The sequence below is a fragment of the Squalius cephalus genome (genome assembly GCF_949319135.1).
Source record: "Squalius cephalus genome assembly, chromosome: 16".
Taxonomy (NCBI): domain Eukaryota; kingdom Metazoa; phylum Chordata; class Actinopteri; order Cypriniformes; family Leuciscidae; genus Squalius; species Squalius cephalus.
The window spans coordinates 30,851,776-30,858,363 of record NC_137137.1 but is presented as its reverse complement, the minus strand read 5'-3'; positions in this window follow the sequence as shown (position 1 = coordinate 30,858,363).

Sequence of the window (6,588 nt, the reverse complement as noted above, 5' to 3'; positions counted from 1 at the left end):
TTTTCTTATCCAATGAGAAGACACTTTCTCTTAATTATTCATGACACCACTGGAACTTTCCAATGACAGACATATCAAACTTTGATATCGTGTAGTAGATGAGAGAGGCAATGATGTATGGAAGGCCAAAAGGGCCAAACGTGTGAAACTGTTGTGTAAACATGTAAATTGCGTGCTGGCACATTGGAAACCATGGAACTTTACTGGCTGGTATGGCTATCTTGCACAAGCACAAATAACAAACAAATCCTGTAAATTGCAGGATTAAATCTAAAATAAAATTTGGACAATGTCTTTAAAAAGGGACAATGAGCATAAATAAATATATAGCACACATAATTATTTTATAATTTTTTGAACATTTTGAGAATCACTCTGATTTGTCTTGGGCTCAAAATATAGCCACTGCATCACATAAATCATAACAACACACAACATTTAAAACAATACATATCCTAACACAATAAAAAGCAAGCAACTGTAAACACAATTACATGAATCAGAAAGTGGGAGGGGGGTTAATAGACCACTTACTGATATTTATTTTTTCCTCAATCAAACTTCTTTAAATGAATAGTTGCTCTCAAATCAATTAAATTGTTTTTGTTCAGTATGTTACAGTCACTCAGAAGAGTTGCGCAACTGCAGAATCAAGGTCAGCGAGAGAGATTGTTTCTGCTTCAGTATCAAGTCTTCATGTCAGGTCCAGCCGGAGGACTTTGTCCATCACAGACAATATAGGCCTAATCTCTGCAGGCAAAGGGAAAATCCAGATCCAGCCTTGACAACTTGTGACTAGTTGTGACTAGTTTTTTGTCACATTCAACTGGAGAATGGTGGACTTGATTTTTTACTATAGTTAGTAATAACGAGTCATTAAAACGTGAATAGTTTTGGATAGATTATAAAGTTTTTACTGTAAAATAGACATCAAATAAGCTTTTGTTATTAACCAGTTTCTGCTCATATGCTAAATATATAGTATGTTTTGTCAAAAAGGTGTGGAGAATGTTGTCAAGACTGAGAAACATGGCTGATCTCAAATGATCTTGACTACGAAGAAAAACCCACCCATGGCATGCTGCAAAGGAATATCCCAGAAAGGCTTTTTTTTTTAAATAAAAAAATAAAAAAAATAAAACATGATTTGTGATTATGAATATTAACTTATTCTGCGACTGATGACAGTTCATGTAAACGAGAAGAGTTCCTGGAAACATGGCTGATCTCAAATTATCTTGACTACAGGGAAGTATTTGTGTGCCGAGAAGTCAAACTCAGGAAGGGCCTGCAAAGAACAAACACAATGATGCAATGAATTTCACAGCATCTCATTTCATCTATATGCAATTTTTTTTTTGGAAGGAATTCAAGTCTGTTACCTCAAGACATCATTTTGACTCCTCAGTTTGTAATAAAAATTAGTGGGGCAAAACATGGATATTCAAAGCAAAATTATTCAGCACATATTTTAAACTAATTTACTTACTTTTATGCTGTGCTTCATACTTAAGCTTGTCAGTTCATGATTTTCATATGTAACAGGAACATTAATCATGATCAAGTCATTTTTATATATATTTTATAGGGCTGGGCAAGTTAACGCGTTATTATCGCGTTAACGCATTTATTAATTAACGCCGACAATTTTTTTATCGCACGTTAACGCAGTTTTTTTTTATTATTATTATTATTTTGAAAGTCTGTTGCTCACTGGCTCTGAATACACATAGGCCTACATAGTCCAGTCATTTTAAGCCAAAATGGGGGTCAACCTTGAACAAATTGCAACAGAAGCAAACTCAACTGATTTTGTATCCTCAATATTTCCTGAGTAAGGAAAAAAAAGTCCCGAAGAATCCCATTAGGGGAAAGTTTCGAAAAAGACCCAAATATATCCTATTCATACGCCTATTCATTCTTTCTCTCACGTGAATAGGGTAAAAATTTTAACCTTTAGATATCATCATGAAAATGACTGAGTTGATTACTTACATCAAGACAAAAAAAAAAATGTATTACAAGTTTTTTGAAATTGTTTGTTAACATGGACAAACGGTGCATAATCTAATTACATGTGTGCTAATTTGCATAAATACCACAACAGATCTAAACATTGGGTATAGCCAGGTGAAAATGTCTTGTTGAATCTTGTTGACACATAACAGTAAAATACTTAATATTAAGGTCTGAATGGAACCCATTTAGGCTACCCATGAACATTAATACATTATTATTGCAGAGATGGGGTTTGGGGCTGGGTCTGTGGGACTGTTTCTGGGGATTCACTTTTTATTTTGCCTACCTTTTGTCTTCTGCATTCTCCTTACCAATGTCTCCTGTTCTTCCCTCAGACTCATCCCCCAGAAACAGTCCCACGGACCCAGCCCCAAACCCCATCTCTTAAAAATTAATAAAGGCTGGTTCCTAGTATTTCTTCCTGCCTCTATGTATTAATGCTCATGGGTAGCCTAAATGGGTTCCATTCAGACCTTAACATTAAGTATTTTACTGTTATGTGTCAACAAGATTCAACAAGACATTTTCGCCTGGCTATACCCAATGTTTAGATCTGTTGTGGTATTTATGCAAATTAGCACATACATAATTAGATTATGCACCGTTTGTCCATGTTAACAAACAATTTCAAAAAAACTTGTAATACATTTTTTGTTTGTCTTGATATAAGTAATCAACTCAGTAATTTTCATGGTGATATCTAAAGGTTAAAATTTTGACCCTATTCACATAAGAAAAAGAATGAATAGGCGTATGAATAGGATATATTTGGGTCTTTTTCGAAACTTTCCCCTAATGGGATTCTTCGGGACCTTTTTTTCCTTACTCAGGACATATTGAGGATACAAACTCAGTTGAGTTTGCTTCTGTTGCAATTTGTTCAAACTTTTTTCATAAAATGACTGGACTAACAGTCAAACCATGGGTCACAGGAGGGGTGGGATGTTGGTCAGCCAGCACATAACTATGGCGACAAATCAATGCCAATAATAAACGGGCGCACAACTGATGCGGGCGCGCGCGGTAAATGACATACGCGAGAGGATAACAGATCTTCACGCGAAGAAACGGGAACTCGCGAGCTCATTCAAACCCTGCGCGCGCGCATGACATCATCTCTGCACGCAATACAAGCCCTCGCGCGCGCGCATGATCATTCCCCACGCGCTCGCGCTTGATCTGCTCTCGCCTGCTGCTTTTGCTCGCTCGAACACTTTTATTTTTGGCAGTCGAGGGGCGGGACTTACTGTTTTAATAACCTCAAATGTCATTGGTTACTTTTCCCCTTTTCCAGAAGTCAGTTGCGATTGGACGCCTGTCCAATGACTCGTAATTCACTTGACTTGAGACATGAGACATCACTTCATTTGTTTTATTTATTGTGGTTTATTAATGTGTAATGTGATTTAATGCATTGTTAATATAGAATAGATTCTTACCAGATACTTTATTAACAGAAAGTCTTATTGCATTGTGTTGTTAAGAGATATTTAGGCTACAGACTATGACGCATTTCCATATTTATTAGCATTGCAAATTGACCCAAATTTGTATACATTTTTACATTTTATATTTATAACACTGTGATTTGTGATATTGGCATTAAAATATAAAAGAAATTGGAGAAAAATTGGAATGTAAAGTCATACAGGTGAAACTCGAAAAATTAGAATAAGTTCATGTGCAAAAGTTTTTTTTATTTTTTTATTTTTTTTATGTGCAAAAAAATTTATTTCAGTAATTCAACTTACAAGGTGAAACTAATATATTATATAGACTCATTACATGCAAAGTGTGATATTTCAAGCCTTTATTTTTTATAATTTTGATGATTATGGCTTACAGTTTATGAAAACCTTTTCACAATATTCTAATTTTGAATTTGTTTCTAATTTTGAACTTTTGCATGATGTTCTAACTTTTCGAGTTTCACCTGTATTTGCTGTATACTGTATCACCACCACTACATTACCACTATACTCTCATTCACCACTATTTACGTTTACCCAACCAAAATTATATTGGTTCTGAGAACCTCAGAAATGTAAAACGTGTCCATTAAATAGTTGCAAATATAACAAGGGCTTTGGATGAAAGATACATTACTTGTTTATATCAATATTCAAGAGTTGTTGTGTAAGCTTTTTGTTATCATCCTGTGTATTACTATTATGTCAATTTTGAGTTGTTTATTATATTTTCTATTAAATGTAAAAGGGATTCTGGCTTCTCAAGTTAAGATACAGTACACAGCATAAACACCCCTCTGAAACCCAAACAAATTCAGAATTTTTTCTTTATCTTTTTTTTTTTTTTTTTAAGATATGTTATGTTCAGATGGGGTGTAATCATTTATACGGTGTACTGTACTTGCCTCATACTTTCTCTTATTAGGTTATTAGCTTACAAAAAGTTAGATGGTTAAGATCACTATATAATATTTTAATATCTAATTTGCTGGGTTTAATTTTGTTCCTCTATATTTTGTAGCAAATTCTGAAAAGGCATTTGTAAGCTAATTCATGCTGTGTACTGTATCTTAACTTGAGAAGCCAGAACCCCTTTTGCATTTAATAGAAAACATAATTAACCACTTATATTACCTAAAAATGTATAAAAAAATTTGTCAATTTGCAATGCTAATAACCATGGAAATGCGTCATTAGTCTGTAGCCTAAATATCTCTTAACGACACAATGCAATAAGACTTTCTGTTAATAAAGTATCTGGTAAGAATCTATTCTATATTAACAATGCATTAAATCACATTACACATTAATAAACCACAATAAATAAAACAAATGAAGTGATGTCTCATGTCTCAAGTCAAGTGAATTAGGCCCTACGAGTCATTGGACAGGCGTCCAATCGCAACTGACTTCTGGAAAAGGAGAAAAGTAACCAATGACATTTGAGGTTATTAAAACAGTAAGTCCCGCCCCTCGACTGCCAAAAATAAAAGTTAACTTAAATTAAAAGTATACATAACTTTACCTGATAGGTCTGCGTTTAGTTTAGCGGGGATGCTTTGCTATGTGAATTCCCTCCTGCTGATGTCCTGATAACTATTCAGATTCTAGAAACTCACAAACAGCGAGCTTCAGTTTCTCTTCCAATGATTGTGTTACGCGTCGTGTATAAAAAGTTCAAGACAATTCAACTTCGGCAGCGGGCGGGCGTGTGCGCACAGCCGCGACAGTTTAACGGGAACGCAGCCGCTTGTCGCTGCACCTTGTGCTCGACCACTTCACCTCACTCTAACAGGGAAACTTGCTACTGAACACCGACTGTTTCTGCTGCTCCCTGATGAAAGATACCTGTTGATACCTGTTCAGAAAAAAACCAAGAAAATGGGATTCTGATGGTAACTTGATGGTAACAAGCTAGATAATAGCTTTGGTTTAATATTTGATTTGATTACATTAATGTTTAAGTTGAGATTTACAAGAAATATTTGATTGCTACTGTGTAAAGGGAATACTACTGCTGGTAAAAAGCACATTAGGCTATTTGTTTAAAGTTTTTGCTAACCACATGTTATTGCACTTTTGTGTATATAGCAGTACATTTAGATCAAAAGTGTGAATACACTACTTTAGAATTCATTATTCAATTTTGCGCGTAGCAATGCGATTAATCTCAAGAAAATCATGCGATTAATCGCGATTAAAAAATTTAATCGTTGCCCTGCCCAGCACTAATATTTTATTCACAAAGGATTCAGAAACTTTCAAATTAATAAAACGTATACATCAAATGTAACTTTTGCTGCATGGAAATACACTGGATATTAATTTTCGTGTGAAACACGAGGGAAGATTATATATGGTGTATGCAACTACTGGCAGCATAAGATGTTTCGAGTGTGGAGACATCGGACACAAGCGTCTTATGTGTCCCATATAATAAACAGGTGCAGAAAATGCAGCAGGATCAGAGGATGAGGGCGTAAACAATAGCGTTGATGCGGCCCAAAATGAAGTTGTTCCACTTGTTGAGGTGAGTGATGTTAATTCAGATGCTGTGTTACCGGCTGTTGACACTGAAAATTATGATGTTGTAGCTAATGTGGCCCAAAGATTAGCATAACTGATCTAGATTCTGATGAAGAAGTAGCTAGTACTAGTGGTACTAATAGTAGGGCGGTTAAGCGCAAAAATCTATCACTTTGTGATAAAAGCATCAAATTTGGCAGGAAGGCTCACAAAGGGGGTCTGATCAGATTTAGGACCGTAGGCACTTGAAATTTGACCCCTGGGGTCAAATATGGATTTTGTAATGGGAAAATGGATTAAAAGCTGCCAGAAACATAAAATGCAATTAACAAATTTCACCATAAATACATGTAAATATGAGCACACTTTCACAAAGAAGGTCTTTAAACTTTAAAATATAAGATATGTTTTAAAATTTGCTCCTGTAATACTAAATATTACTATACATGGGTTAATGAATTATCTGTAAATTCATGTTATGTGGTCAAAATTAGACATCACAGTGACAAGTGATTAAGAGCTGATCTTTGTCTGGTCTCTACCAAAGCATATGGGCAATAGTCAGCGCAGCTGG